At 34.8% G+C, this 15,873-nt stretch overlaps 1 long non-coding RNA gene across 1 annotated transcript; it reads left to right on the top strand.

Moving 5' to 3' along the window:
- The first annotated feature begins 7,237 nt into the window (after positions 1-7,237).
- LOC130810529 (uncharacterized) lies at positions 7,238-15,580 on the top strand. The gene is made up of 4 exons (XR_009041065.1): positions 7,238-7,394; positions 7,956-8,122; positions 14,029-14,588; positions 14,929-15,580. It is a non-coding gene; the product is annotated as an uncharacterized LOC130810529 (long non-coding RNA).
- The last annotated feature ends 293 nt before the right edge of the window (positions 15,581-15,873 follow it).

Genomic DNA, 15,873 nt, shown 5'->3' with positions numbered 1-15,873 from the left:
ATGCAGTCAGGTACTCCCTTACGGGAACATCTTGAAAAACTTAACTCTATTTTACTAGAATTGCGTAACTTAGATGTTAAAGTAGATGATGAGGATGCTGCGTTGATTTTACTTGTGTCTCTACCGTCTAGCTATGACAATTTTGTGGAGTCGTTTGTTGTTGGTAAAGACTCCCTGACCCTAGAAGAAGTGAAGGCAGCACTTCATACTAGGGAACTTCGTCAAAAGGCTATAGCCTATAGGTGATAACGGGGATAGTGGCAGTGGGTTGTTTGTTAAGTCCGGAAAGTCTAAAAAGAAGAAGGAGGTTAACAAAGGCAACAATACTGGGTCGGGTGCTGAAAACGGTAATGAGGGATCTGGTAAGACTGCGGGGAAAACCTGTTATTACTGCAAAGAACCGGGTCACTTTAGGGCTAATTGTCCGGTGAGGAAGGGCAAGTCCCAAGCTGCTGTAGTTGAAGTAAAACCGAAGGAGAATTATAATTCGGAGGAAGACTTGGCATTAGTGAGTTCTGCTAAGTCTGGGGATCTTTCTGATGATTGGGTTCTAGATTCGGGATGTTCGTTCCATATGAGTCCACGTCGAGATTGGTTTGACACGTATGAGCCTTGCAATGGGGGTAATATTGTAGGTAACAATGCACCTTGTAAGGTTACGGGTATTGGGTGCCTTGGATGATTTGGGGTACAATGGAGCGTTTTTAGATGGGGAGTTGTCCATTTATCGAGGTTCGGAGTTGGTACTTAAGGGTATCAAGAGGAACACCCTTTATGTCTTTGAGGGTGTCACACTGTCTAGTTCTGCAGTTTGCGCATCAGTATCTCACCAGGAGATGACCAAGATTTGGCACATGAGGCTCGGTCATATGGGGGAGAAGGGTATGCAACTTTTGTCTAAGAAGGGTCTACTATCCGGGATCAAGGTTGTCAACCTTGAATTTTGTGAGCATTGTGTGTTTAGAAAGAAACACAGGTCAAAGTTCAGCAAGGGTGCTCACATTACTGATAAAGTACTCGATTATATCCATTCAGATTGCTAGGGTCCATCTAGGGTCGAAGGTATGGGAGGTTTCCGCTATTTTGTGTCATTTGTAGATGACAAATCCCGATACACATGGCTTAGGTTGCTTAAGTCAAAGGATGAGGCCTTTAAAGTTTTCAAGCATCGGAAAGCTTTGGTGGAGAATCGGCAGGGTGGGAAGATCAAGAAGCTACGAACAGACAATGGCTAGAGTTTTGCAAAAAGGAGTTTAATCAGTTCTATGCAGATGAGGGTATTGGTCGGCATCATACCGTCAGGATGACACCACAGCAGAACGGTGTTGCAGAGCGGGTTAATCACACTGCTTAAGAGAGTTCGATGCATGCTCTCTAATGCAGGGCTTGAGAGAAGGTATTGGAGTGAAGCTATGATGACAGCTTGTTATATCATCAATAGGGGTCCTCATTCGAGAATTGACTTCAAAATCTTGTTTGAGATTTGGAGTGGTAAGTTGCCTAGTTTCTCTAATTTGAAGATTTTTGGTTGTGTTGCTTATTATCATGTTAGTGAGGGTAAGCTGGATCCACGAGCCAACACGGGGTGTTTTGTTGGGTACGGTGATGGTGTGAAGGGGTTTAGGATCTATTCGCTTGCGGAGGGTCGGGTCATCCTTAGTAGGGATGTCACTTTTGATGAAAGCACCATGTATTCCAAGAAGAACTCGGAGTCTTCTGATTTGGGAAAAGAAGGGGAGAACTTGCTGCAGACAGATGGAGTACTTGAGGTACATCAGTCATGCATTGCTGATTTACCTCGAGTACAATTTATTGATGATGATGCTGAGGTTCCAGTGCCGAGTACTCCTGAACCTGAGGTTGTTCCATCTCCTCCTAACTCTGGGGAGGAGGTGGAGCAGTCTAATCAAGGGTCATCTAGTCAATTCGACACCATTGTTGAGAGACCTAGACGAGTTATCAAGAAGCCTGTTAGGTTGATTGAAGAGATGGAAGGAAGGAATTGCTTTGTTGAGAATTTAACAGGTTATGCATTGAGTGTAGCTGATGATGTAGAATCATATGAACCTGCCACGTATAAACAAGCAATTAGTTGTAGTGAGTCTGCGCAATGGCTTGCTGCAATGGGTGAAGAGATGCAATCTCTTTACAAGAATAGAGTGTGAGAACTTGTGAAGGTACCAGAGGGGAGAAAACTTGTAGGGTGTAAGTGGATCTTTAAGAAAGAAGGGTCATCTGAATCTGAGAAAGTTCATTATAAGGCTAGGCTAGTTGCAAAGGGGTTCAGTCAGGTAGAAGGGGTTGACTTTGTGGAGATATTCTCACCAGTGGTTCAACATACTTCTATTCGTGTACTATTGTCAATTGTAGCACATTATGACCTTAAGCTGGAGCAGCTGGATGTTAAGACGGCTTTCCTTCATAGCGATTTGGAGGAGGAGATTTTGATGAAGCAGCCCGAGTGATTCAAGATTCCAAGGAAAGAAAACTATGCATGCAGATCGCTAAAGTCGTTGTATGGACTTAAGCAATCCCCTTGGCAGTGGTACAAGAGGTTTGATTCTTTTATGATTTCGCATGGTTTTGATAGGAATTCGTATGATTGTTGTGTGTATCATAGTAAGCTGGATGACAGATCCATGATTTATTTGTTATTATATGTTGATGACATGCTTGTTGCCACAAAGAATAAATCGGACATTGCTAGACTTAAAGAGTTGCTTAACTCGGAATTTGACATGAAAGATTTGGGTCCAGCTAAGAAAATTTTGGGTATGGAGATCTATAGGGATCGGGCTAGAGGTAAGCTTTTCTTGACTTAGAAAAGTTACATCGAAAGGATTTTGTCTCGTTTTTGGATGGAGAAATTGAAGCCTATAAGTACACCAATATCTGTGAGCTGTAAATTGTCTTTGTCTATGTCATCTCAAACTGAGGAGGAGTTGGCGTATATGTCTAGAGTTCCTTATGCCAACGCTATTGGCTGTTTGATGTATGCTATGGTCTGACTAGGCCGGATATTGCGCACGCTGTAAGTGTTGTGAGTAGGTTTATGGCTCGACCTGGGAGAGAGCACTGGCAGGGGGTGAAAAGGATTTTTCGCTACTTGAGAGGAACAGCTGATATTGGTCTTGTGTATGAAAATGGTAAGGAGTGTTTGGTAACTGAATATAGTGATTCTGATTATGCAGCTGATGTGGATACCAGGAGGTCGGTGACCGGATATGTGTTTACTTTGGGTGGTTCTGTGGTGAGTTGAAAGCCTACATTTCAGTCTTCGGTTACGTTGTCTACTACTGAAGCTGAGTACATGGCTGTCTATATGGCTCAAAGGCCTTGTAGGTGAACTGGGTATCGCACAGGATTTTGCTACGGTGTATTGTGATAGTCTAAGTGTCATTTGCTTAGCTAAAGACCAAGTACACCATGATCGGACCAAGCACATTGACGTCAGGTATCATTTCTTGCGTACAGACAAGAAAGTAAAGGTAAAGAAGATCGGGACCGCTGACAACCCAGCTGATTTCTTTACTAAGTCTGTTCCATTTAGTAAGTTTAAACATTGCTTGGACTTACTAAATATTGATTACTATGTGATGTAGTAGGCCCTTAGGGGCGGTGTTGGGGAGCTCCTGTTGTAGGCATGTTGGCCTTAAGGTGAAGCTTGCCCGAGGCTTGTAATGCAGGTGGAGTGTTATGAGTTGTTATACTTGGTGACAAGTATGTGATAGGTCTTGGTTGAAGACTTGTCGGGATAAGTCTTGGTTGAGGACTTATCGGAATGTACGGTTTATGCATGAGCTTTACATCGGGGTTTTGGCTTGAGATATGTTCACTATGTGTTGATGAGTTTGTTTGCTGAATACGAGTTTTCGTCAAGGTGGAGATTGTTAATAATGGTGACTCAAACATGGCAAACACCATTGGAAGAAGATGAATTTTGGGTCAGAAGGGAGTCCGCGGGGCGCGGAGTTGCTTCTGGTCCAGCTTCGCAGCTCGCGTAATTTTACGCGGGTCGCGCAATTGAAGTTTTTTTTTCACAGAAACCGTCTTTTGGGACGATTACCTTTATTTGTGGTCGGTTATTTGTGGTTACTTAGTCCCTAAAACCGTCTTTCAAGTCGTTTTATTATAAATACACCTCCTTGTTAGCCTAGGGTGGTATGATTCACAAATTGAAAGAGAGATCACAAGAGAGCCATCGTAATTTGTGAGCATGATTGTAATTCATCTTGTATTCTTTGCGATCATAGTGAAATTGTTTGTTCTCGGTGCCGGTGGACGTAGCTATCACGTTGATAGTGAACCACGTAAATTTCTTGTGTCATTTTCTTGTTGTTTGCATTGAATTTCTTGTTGTTTCATTGTTGTTCAATGATTTTGCTTCCGCTGCCGCACAACAAACATAATAATAAAGTTCTTTTGAATTGAAAGGTGATCTGTTGGATGTTAATCTTTGTCCTCTCTTAGCTTATCAGAAAACAATACATTTGTAGGACTGGGGTGGCGACGTGACTCCCAAACAGGATCCCCATTTGTGTTTAAAAGCACCAAGTTCCCATCGTCTTTCAAATTCATGGACTCAACGGAAAGACCTGAGGTGTTGGTAGACCACAAAATAGTTCCACTTTTTGGGTCCTTCAATACTAATCCATCTAATGTAAGTTCATGAGTAACCTCAACATAATATTCTAGTTTAGAATACCAGATGGTAAGGGGATCATCAATGTCATTTTCGGTCGTTAAGTAAATAGCAAATCTGAGTTCGTAGTATATGCCAAAGTACTTCAACCCTAGAGTAAATGAAGGATAAGTACCATGGCCTTGAGAGAGCAAGATACCATCCGGCCACGTGATGTTCCATGACGATGATACATTCGCATACGGCGGCAATTCCATGGCGTCAGATGAGATAATATTATTGCTAAAATGGAAGTAGCAGCAAATGCAAAATATCAACTTAAATGTACCTGATGCCCACTTCACAGATTCAGCACACCCTGAGAAGTTGTTTCAAGTTTCTGCTGGATGAAGTGACTCCTAAATTGATCCTTCTGTTAAAATCAGGCAACAAAATAAAACTCCTTCCTAAATTCATCAACATGAACAGCAATTTCTGAAAGCTCAAAACATTTAGTCTTGTTACTCTTAAATTCATTAAGATTTAAGAGTCCAAAGGGCCTTTTTTGTTTTAAACACACTTGTCTCCTTACTTTGGTTCTAGGCTCTAGCTCTAATTTGCTCTTGATAGTCTTCCAACTTGCTGGAGTATGAGTTGCTCATGAAACAAAATTAAAATCAATTTTCAAAAAAAAAAAAAAAAAATTCAGCCTAACACCACGAAGAGAGGAAAAATAAAGATGAACTTAGTAACACGACAATTCTTAGAAACACATCAAGAAATTGGTATGAAATTATACCAGAACCCTAACTTTCTCTAAAATTTTGCCATAAAATCAAATTACATCAATTAAGACGAACAAATTGAAATTAATTTAAACTAATTTTGAAATAAAACCAGTAAAAGCAAGCATAATTGGAATCAAAACCTGCCTTCGCGTGAAAATCGCATGATGCTTGAACCCTAACATTTGGATGAAGAAGAATTCGACAACCCTAAATCGTATCAAAACCGACGAATTGCTTACCTGCAGAATGAGTGACGAGCCGCCCAACATTCACGGGAAAGGGATAGGAGAAAATGTTGTTGAGTTAAATGGAAGAAAAGGAACATTATAATTTATAAGCATTACTGGGGTGGAGTTTGTAGCAGTTGTTTGGATTGGGGCTGTTGCAAGGCATTAAATGCCGATGACACGAGCAAATGAGGAAGCAAAGCAAAGGTCGCGCCTATGTGGAACGACGTGGCAGAGGAAGAGAAAATGACGCGCCTATGTGCAAGGACGTGGCAGAGAGAAAATGACGTTGATGTCGCAAAAACACTATTCACATTGCAAAATGCGAATAGTGTTGATTTCTTAGCCCCTTTTATTAGTAATAATACGCGATTCCTCGAGTTACACTATTGAATTTCATTATGCTATTTTATACACTCGTGTTAACAATAATACGAATGAAAATTTTTAAACGCTAATGTGTCGTAAAGGTGTAAAGGATGCAAGGGTTGAATGTGTCTCAATAGTATAGGCAACACCCCTAAGAAATCTTATTACAGTGATATGTTTTGTTTAATTAATACATTTAATCGTACAAGCCCAAAGAAATCGTAAAACCTCTCTGGACACAAGTTGCTGCTCAAAAAGTTTACAATAGTGTACTTAGTGGATATTATCCTGACAGCATAGGAACAATAGTGCAAAAAGATCAACACAAGACCATGCACCAATGCTTAGCCATATTCAGACCATTCGTCGTACCAAGCTCACTTGATGTTGGAGTAGAAGATGATCCCACACCAGTTGACTAAATGTAGGATTGGAGAAGGTCTCGTGTTAATGTTGAACCTAAAAAGACAAGTTAAAAGGATTTTCAAATAGACTGAACTTTAAGATATGTCATGGCTAAAAAGAGTATATAATTATCTTTCAACTTTTTACAAGTAATGTTACTATGTACAGTATGTAGTATGTACCTAACATACTAATATAATAATTAGACCTCTAAGGTTGATAGGTTTCTACAAGTGCAAAGGACTCTAGCCAAAAGTTACAAATGTTTCTTACTAATTATCTTGATTAAAATGTCGTTAATCGATAACAGTACTAACTAAAACCGACGTAAAAACACTTGTTAAAACTTCATCAAATTTAGATTAAAATGGGCGTATAGCAAGCACATAAGAGATATTTTTTAATTATTTGAAAAAATCGTGCTCCAGATTTATATTTCTTACTTGAAACTTTCAAGAATTAATCCTATATAACAAAAAAAAAAACAAATTCTTAACCCGTTGAATTAATATAGACATATGGTCAAATTGAATATATACGACCTAAAACAAATACTCTTGACTTAAGAATTTTAGTCTGCAGGGAAAATCGACAAAAAACCTCTACAACACATTGACATTCTAATATTTTTATTTATATTATTCTTAATAAAAGTGAGAAAACATTTTGAAATTCGATAGTATAACTTGGAGCATCCCACGTGGCCTCACAACAAACTGTTCATTTTCTTATCTAATGAACTGTTTGCGTTCAGCAAGCGACAAGTGTCCTTGCTTTTAATGTGATTGTTCCACGTCACCCTATTTTCCATTCTTTCCTGCTTTAGTGCTTTCCCTTCATCTTCCTCTCTGTTCATACATTTCCTGATTTCATCTAACTATCACGCTTCTTCCCTTCATCTTCCTGCTGCTACTTCACCTTTCCCGATTTTCCTCTCGTCACTCTCTGGCGAATCATCAATTCCAGGCCACCGGAAAAATCACGGTAAGTTCCTTGTTTTTGATGATGCACATTAAAGTTTTTCTTTTACATTTGAATGAAAATTTAGGGTTATTTCTGTCCATCCGAAATTAATCAGTTGAAGGTTCATGCTAGGGTTCCCTTTTTAGTGAATTTAGTTTGGATTTTTTTTTCTGCTTTGTTCTTCTACACCTGAAAATATTGATTTTCATTTGAGTTGTGAAAAATAGGTATTTAGTGAATTTAGGTTGGGCAAATATTTTGTAATTGAAGATTGTATGATGGTATTTTTTTGATTTTGTTGCTATTTAATTTGGTTGCCATTTTAAATTTCATTCGCAATGGGTTTCTAAGTTTCTTTGTTTGGGGATTTTGGAGTTTTTAGTGATATACTATGCCTTTCAAATTCTATAATGACGTTGGGCAAAGATTCCGTAATTAAAGATTGTATGATGGCATTTTTTGATTTCGTTGCTATTTTTAATTTCCTTTTGAATGTAGATGATTGGTTGTGAGTTTTAATTGCTTTTGTAATCTTGTTGCTTTTGAGATGTAGTAATTTATTGATTCTATCCCCTTTGTCAGGTTGTTAAATTGGTTGATATGTGTTAGATTAGAACATTTTGTTGTCAATAAGCTATGGAAGCCAGTGAGGATGCTGATGGTCTAGCTGTTCCAGCCGGTGAGAAGATAGATATTGGCAAAGAATTGTCTGCTGTGAAGAAAGGTGGTTGCGGCTCCAATTGAGTAAGGTATTTCCGGAAATTAGATTTTATTTGATTGATTCAACAGCAATTTTTTAATTGGGTTGTTGATGCTTCACAGTTTTTCTATACACCTAATATGTAGTATAATTTTATGAGATATTCCCATCTTAGAAAGTAGTGGATTATATGGTTTACTTCATTTTTTAAAGAGTGTTCTTGATATATCCTCTATGTCCTTCTCAATTTGCACCTCTTTTCATTTTTGTTTGTCCCACCCATTTTGCATGCTTTCTCTTTTTGGCAATGGCCCACTTTCTTTCTTTAAATCTCATCTACAAACTTATTATCTCTCTCCATCTTAACCGCTCATTTCTATCATCCACTTATTTTTTGTCTTATTCTCCAATCCTATGTCACTTTCCATTAAATTTCACCTAAAATTAGTCAAACTGTATTGATTAATTTGATACCTTTATAGAGTTCTCTGATGTATTAATTAATTTGATACCCTTGAATTGTTCATGTTTTGTTGTACAGTTGAGAATATCTTCGTGTATGATATTGCATTTTCACACTTCTTTTTTCGTCCATGTCTGGCATTTATTGCATTTAATGGTCTTACATTTTTTCGTCTGTTTCTTTCTGCATTTGTTGCTTTATCTATTGCAGTTAGTGGTCTTGTATTTGTTGCATTAATCAGTATGTTGATGTTGAATTGGTCTTGGTTTTGTTTTACATTTGATAATCTCCTCCTCATTTAGTGCTTTATTTTTTCGTCTCATTTAATGGTCTTGCTTTTCTCCATTTTTCCTCTTGCATTTTTGGTATTGAGTAATGTAGAACCGTTTATCCGTGTGTTTCTTGCAGTTGGTGATCTTGTGCTTATCTAATATTTTCAATTGTGTAATAACCATAGTAAGAAGATGTTAAGTTCATTTAATTAATTGTTTGTGATTAGGTTGAGGCAAAATAGGTTGTTTCGGTATATTTCGTGAATCTTTGTGCACCGATTTAGTTTTTTTTTTTTTGGGTTAGAGACTGTCTGTGCAGTGATTACGCCAGAGCTCATAGCAGACCGAATTTCTTCACTGATTTTGAGAGTTACAAAGTTGTTAGGTTTTGTAGATTACTGAAACATACATTTTGCTCTATTTAGTGCTCATAATGTATGGTCTGACATAAGCCTTTATAGTTTTGGTACATATAAATTCCTTCAGAGTTAGGTGAATAAATTTACAGCTTATAATGTTATGTGATTGCATCTTTTTGTTGATGGATAAGCATGTCTGTTTGGGTTTCATATTTATCAAGAAATGTCATAATGCAGATGAATTTTATTTCCATATTAAAATTGATAAAAAGCTATCATGTTTGTTAAATCTTTTGCCGTCTCACAAATCAGTTTTTAAGGGAAATTGAGAAAATCTCGTTTCTTCAATAATCAATTTGTGTGGAGGAAAATGGATTACAATGCTTATCATGTTAATCTGTACAGGGAACTTCAATACACTTATCTGGTTTTAGATCTTTATCTAAACCTAATAGATGATTTATTGTTTGGTATTTTGGTATATGGTAATGGTAATGTGTTTATATGTAATTTTTTGAACAAATTGTCAATTGTAACGAACTCCATTACCAAACATATGTTTTTATTCATAAATTTCCATTAGCTCTCAAAGCCACTTTTTAGAGTTTTATCACTATATGGACATTCGAATTGAGTTTGTTACAATTTACTGTTGATATTCGAAACAGATTGAATATTTATAAAGTGAACGAGATTGGAATGAGTTGCGAGACTATCTTAATAAATACACATGGTTTCCTTTATCATCAACTTCAATTTAAGTTCTCTGCTAAAGAAGTTCTAAGGGTTATGTGATGTGTCTCAGTTGATTATACTAAAGTAATCCCTAAGCAAGGCTTTGTGCAGAAACTCTAAGGATTTTGTTTTCCAAGGTCTTCATGCTCCTTTAAAATTGTGATTTGGGTGTATAAGTATACTGCTTTACAATATTTTGCTTCTGATTTAGATTTTTTGGATTAGGAAGTGTTACTTCTTTGCGTACATATGATTAATCATCTTAGTTCATTTCTTGAGTTACAGGATGCCCCTTGGATTTAGTTTAATAATTAAAATTTCAAATAAATTAACAATAATACAAAATATTAATTAGGTAAATATATAATATATAATATATATAATTTATAAAAAAATAATTTACTACAACATATATTAAATAATAATAAAATAAAAAAATAATTTAAATAAATAAAAGAAATAAAATTTAAATTAAAGAAAAAAAAGAAAGTTATGCAAGGGCATGAACATTGATTGATTGAAATTCATATAATCGGTCTTGAATGGACTACAAAAAGACTATAAAAAGATTAAAAGAATACAAAAATTTAAAGACTACAAAAAGATTAAAAGACTACAAAAATTTAAAAACTACAAAAAGATTAAAAGGCTACATAAATTTATTTCATTACATTGAATGGACATTTTTCTTGGCTAAAACTGCAATAGGTTCAGCTTTCCATTTGATCTTGAAATGGTTAAACTAGGAAAAGATTTTTTTAATGGAAAAGTTACCTTGTTGCGCATAAAGGTCTTGAAATTCCATGGTTGTTTATAACCTAATTCAGCAAGAATCCATTCCGTGGGGGTGGGGCCCCTGGGGGGCACTGGACAGACCATCAGCCTATCCATTTACTTGAGTGAAATGAAATGCAGGAAAAATGAATTGGAATTAGATTTACAAAGCAAGAATACACTATATTTATACAGAAGCCTGAATTGGAATGAGACTCGGCCTATGATTATACAAAGCAAGAATTACACAAGACTCGGCCCTTTTCATTTTATCGCCACTCTCACCTTTGAAATTTCGAATTTTTATTATTTTTGTTATTATTATTATTATTATTATTATTATTATTATTATTATTATTATTATCAATAATAATTATTATTATTATTATAATAAAAATAATATTTTAAAAAAATTTTAAAAAAAAAAAAAAAAAAAAAAAAATAATAATAATAATAATAACAACAATGATAATAATAACAAAAATAATAAAAATTCGAAATTTCAAAGGTGGAGTGGCGATAAAATGAAAAGGGCCGACTTGCCGAGTCTTGTGTGATTCTTGCTTTGTATGATCATAGGCTGAGTCTCATTCCAATTCATGATTCTGTATACATATAGTGTATTCTTGCTTTGTAAATCTAATTCCAATTCATTTCTCCTGCATTTTATTTCACTCAAGTAAATGGATAGGCTGATGGTCTGTCCAATGCCCCCAGGGGCCCACCCCCACGAAATGGATTCTTGCTGAATTAGGTTATAAACAACCATGGAATTTCGAGACCTTTATGCGCAACAAGATAACTTTTCCATTAAAAAAATCTTTTCCTAGTTTAACCATTTCAAGATCAAATGGAAAGCTGGAACCTGTTGCAGTTTTAGCCAAGAAAAAATGTCCATTCAATGTAATGAAATAAATTTATGTAGCTTTTTAATCTTTCTGTAGTCTTTTAATCTTTTCGTAGTCTTTAAATGTTTGTATTCTTTTAATCTTTTTATAGTCTTTTGTAGTCCATTCAAGACCGAAATGAATTTCAATCAATCAATGTTCATGCCCTTGCATAATTTTCTTTTTTTTTCCTTTAATTTAAATTTTATTTCTTTTATTTATTTAAATTATTTTTTTATTTTATTATTATTTAATATATGTTGTAGTAAATTATTTTTTTATAAATTATATATATTATATATTATATATTTACCTAATTAATATTTTGTATTATTGTTAATTTATTTGAAATTTTAATTATTAAACTAAATCCAAGGGGCATCTTGTAACTCAAGAAATGACCTAAGATGATTAATCATACGCAAAGAAGTAACACTTCCTAATCCTAAAAATCTAAATCAGAAGCAAAATATTGTGAAGTAGTATACTTATACACCCAAATCACAATTTTAAAGGAGCATGAAGACCTTGGAAAACAAAATCCTTAGAGTTTCTGCAAAAAGCCTTGCTTAGGGATTACTTTAGTATAATCAACTGAGACACGTCACATAACCCTTAGGACTTTAGCAGACAACTTAAATTGAAGTTGATGATAAAGGAAACCATGTGTATTTATTAAGATAGTCTCGCAACTCATTCCAATCTCGTTCACTTTATAAATATTCAATCTGATTCGAATATCAACAGTAAATTGTAACAAACTCAATTCGAATGTCCATATAGTGATAAAACGGGTCTTGAAAATTTACCTTGTTGCGCAAACGGGTCCTGAAAATCCACATTTGTGGATAACCTAAATGGACAGTAACCCATCCCGTGGAGGTGGGGGCACTCGAAAGAACATCATCCAATCCATTACTTGAGTGAAATGAAATGCAGGAGAAATGAATTGGAATTAGATTTACAAAGCAAGAATACACTATATTTATACAGAAGCATGAATTGCAATGAAACTCAGCCTATGATTATACAAAGCAAGAATCAAACAAGACTCGGCCCTTTTCATTTTATCGCCACCTCCACCTTTGAAATTTTGAATTTGCCCATGGATTTTAAAAAATAACGAATTTGCCCCTGGACTATAATAATAATAATAATAATAATAATAATAATAATAATAATAATAATAATAAAGATAATAAATTAATATTTAAAAAAAATTTAAAGGGGTGAGTCGCGAGTTTTATGCGACTGAGCTGCGGCCGAGTCGCACAAAACCCACGAATCACCCCTTTAATTTTATTTTTGTTTAAATTTTTTAAAAAATATTATTATTATTATTATTATTATTATTATTATTATTATTATTATTGTTATTATTTTTTTTAATATTATTTTTATTTTTATTATCATTGTTATTATTATTATTATTATTATTATTATTTTTATTTTTTTTTTAATTTTTTAAAAATATTATTATTATTATAAATAATAATTATTATTGTTAATAATAATAATAATAAAATTAACAATAATAATAATAATAATTAAAATAAAAAATTTAGTTGCGCTTGACTCGGCCGCGACTCAGTCGCACAAAACCCGCGAATCGGCTGCGGTTCAGTTGCGGCTTTTGTGCGACTGAGCCGCGGTCGAGTCGCGGCCGACTAATTTTTATTTTTTTAAATATTATTATTATTATTATTATTATTATTATTATTATTGTTGTTGTTCTTTTAAGTTCAGGGGCAAATAACAATAATCATAATAGATGATTTATTGTTTGGTATTTTGGTATATGGTAATGGTAATGTGTTTATATGTAATTTTTTGAACAAATTGTCAATTGTAACGAACTCCATTACCAAACATATTTTTTTATTCATAAATTTCCATTAGCTCTCAAAGCCACTTTTTAGAGTTTTATCACTATATGGACATTCGAATTGAGTTTGTTACAATTTACTGTTGATATTCGAATGAGATTGAATATTTATAAAGTGAACGAGATTGGAATGAGTTGCGAGACTATCTTAATAAATACACGTGGTTTTCTTTTATTATCACCTACAATTTAAGTTGTCTGCTAAAGAAGTCCTAAGGGTTATTGTAACATCCCAGAATTTTCGACCCCTTAACGAAATCAAAACGTAAAGGACGGGAGGAAATTCGGGTGTTACATAAAAGAAAAAAAGAATAAAATTTAGATAAACGTTAAATATTAACTTTAAAAAGGTGAGTAAAAATTTCGGCAGCATCTGCCTTAAAATTGTGCGCCTTTGTATGATTAATCATCTTAAGGATTTTGTTTTCCAAGGTCTTCCTGCTCCTTTAAAATTGTGATTTGGGTATATAAGTATACAGCTTTACAATATTTTGCTTCTGATTTAGATTTTTAGGATTAGGAAGTGTTACTTCTTTGCGTACATATGATTAATCATCTTAGTTCATTTCTTGAGTTACAGGATGCCCCTTGGATTTAGGTGGAACCAATTTTACTCGTGTGGCTTCCATATGTTCAATTCCTGAAGCCCGCGGAAAATGTTGCCATCACATCAATGCATATGTTGCCTTTCCGTTTCTCATAATGCAAATGAAACGAGTAACCTTGGTGTTAGTTCAGATCTTTCTGAAATCTGTTTCCGTTATATGTTACAAGCCTTAGAACTTTATGGAGTTCCTGCAAATACAACAACATTTTGTAGATTTGGGACCAAAATTCCTGTTAACTATGAGTGTAAGGTAGAACCAGTGTTGCACAAATGCAGAAATGCTGCATTTTCTCCAGGCTTTGCTGATGTAGCTGAAAGTTGTCAACTCGCACTTTCAGGAGATACTGGCTGCAGGAGATGTATAAATGCTAGCCTTACATATCTACGTTAAAGAATAGTTGCTGAAGATAATATTATTATGCTGATGACTTGTCGAGATGCTATTTTTGTTACTCTTGTCAGCCAAAGCGAAGACACATCTGCTGTTCGGTTTGCGAGCTGCTTCTTTGGAGTTCCAAGAATTAGATCAACAGGTATTTATTATTACCAAAGTCTATTTACCGATTGATATTTATCTATCTTAATGGAGGACGCCCTACTCACAGACTTGCAGAACAAAGGATCTTTAGGCTGATGAGACTTGAAAATTTTGGAGATGTAGTATTAGTTAGAATATGGCACATTATATACATAATTCAATCATTTCTCCCTATTATTTTTAAAGCTAAGAGTCATCTTATAGTCTAGGGTACATTCAGTCTTTTTGTTGACCATGAGACTATTCTTCATCGAATTTATAATTTATAGCTTCGACCCCTTTAATATTTACCATTGTATTTCATGATTTTTATTAATCCTTCTCTTGTATTCCAGTTCCCGGGGCAACACCACCTCCATTATCTGCCATGCCATCTCCAAGTCCAGTGAACTTGATGGATTATTTTCTTTGACATGCTTATAGAAGCAGCGACATCGGTATATGACAACAGCAACAAAATAACAGCATCAGACATCAGCACACCACAGTAGTAGCGAGAACAACAAAACAGTAGTAGTACTTATCCATCTTGGCAACAGTAGCAGCGACAACAACCCCTAACTTGCTCTAATAGTGAATAAGTAAAGTTAAGCTATATATAGTATTTAAACACAAAAAAGCTATATATTGTATTTTATTCATTTTCATGATTTCTCTTATCCTCTATATAAATGGAACTTTTCAACGTACTGGATTTTTGTTTGTTCTCTTGGATTGATTGAATATTGAATTTGCAATGCTACTGTTCTGTAAATTGGCGCTTCTATTATATAGTTTGATGTCTGCAGATATGCAAAAATAAACGCAGAATTATCTACTATCAATTGAGTCAATATAGGATCAAGTTATAAGTGGTTGCCAAGACCCACAAATTCGGAGCAAAAATTTTGATTCCTGATTACTTTTACCCAAATAAACTTTATCATCATTTTCATTTTATCGCCATCCTTATTTAAATGAAATGACAAAAATATTCCTGAATTTAAAATTTGTGTAATACACTTCAATCTCACTCAATGACGCTTTTATCACTCTAAAAACATTAAATTAAAACTTAAAATTTCTAATCGAATTTTATTCCAAAATTCAAAAAAAAAAAATTATTCGAACTCCAGTCGCGTGCGACCCAACCGCTGAAGAGTCGCACAAAACGCGCAACTAAACCGTGGCTTAATCGCGTGAAATGCGAGACTAAGCTGCGGTCCAGTCGCGCATTTTATGCGAATCCTCCGCGGTTGGGTAGCGCCGACTAGGGTTCGAATAATTTTTTTTAAAAATTT

This window comes from Amaranthus tricolor, chromosome 4 (genome assembly GCF_026212465.1).
Source record: "Amaranthus tricolor cultivar Red isolate AtriRed21 chromosome 4, ASM2621246v1, whole genome shotgun sequence".
NCBI classification, from domain to species: Eukaryota; Viridiplantae; Streptophyta; class Magnoliopsida; order Caryophyllales; family Amaranthaceae; genus Amaranthus; species Amaranthus tricolor.
This window is presented reverse-complemented; position numbering and strand designations above follow the sequence as displayed.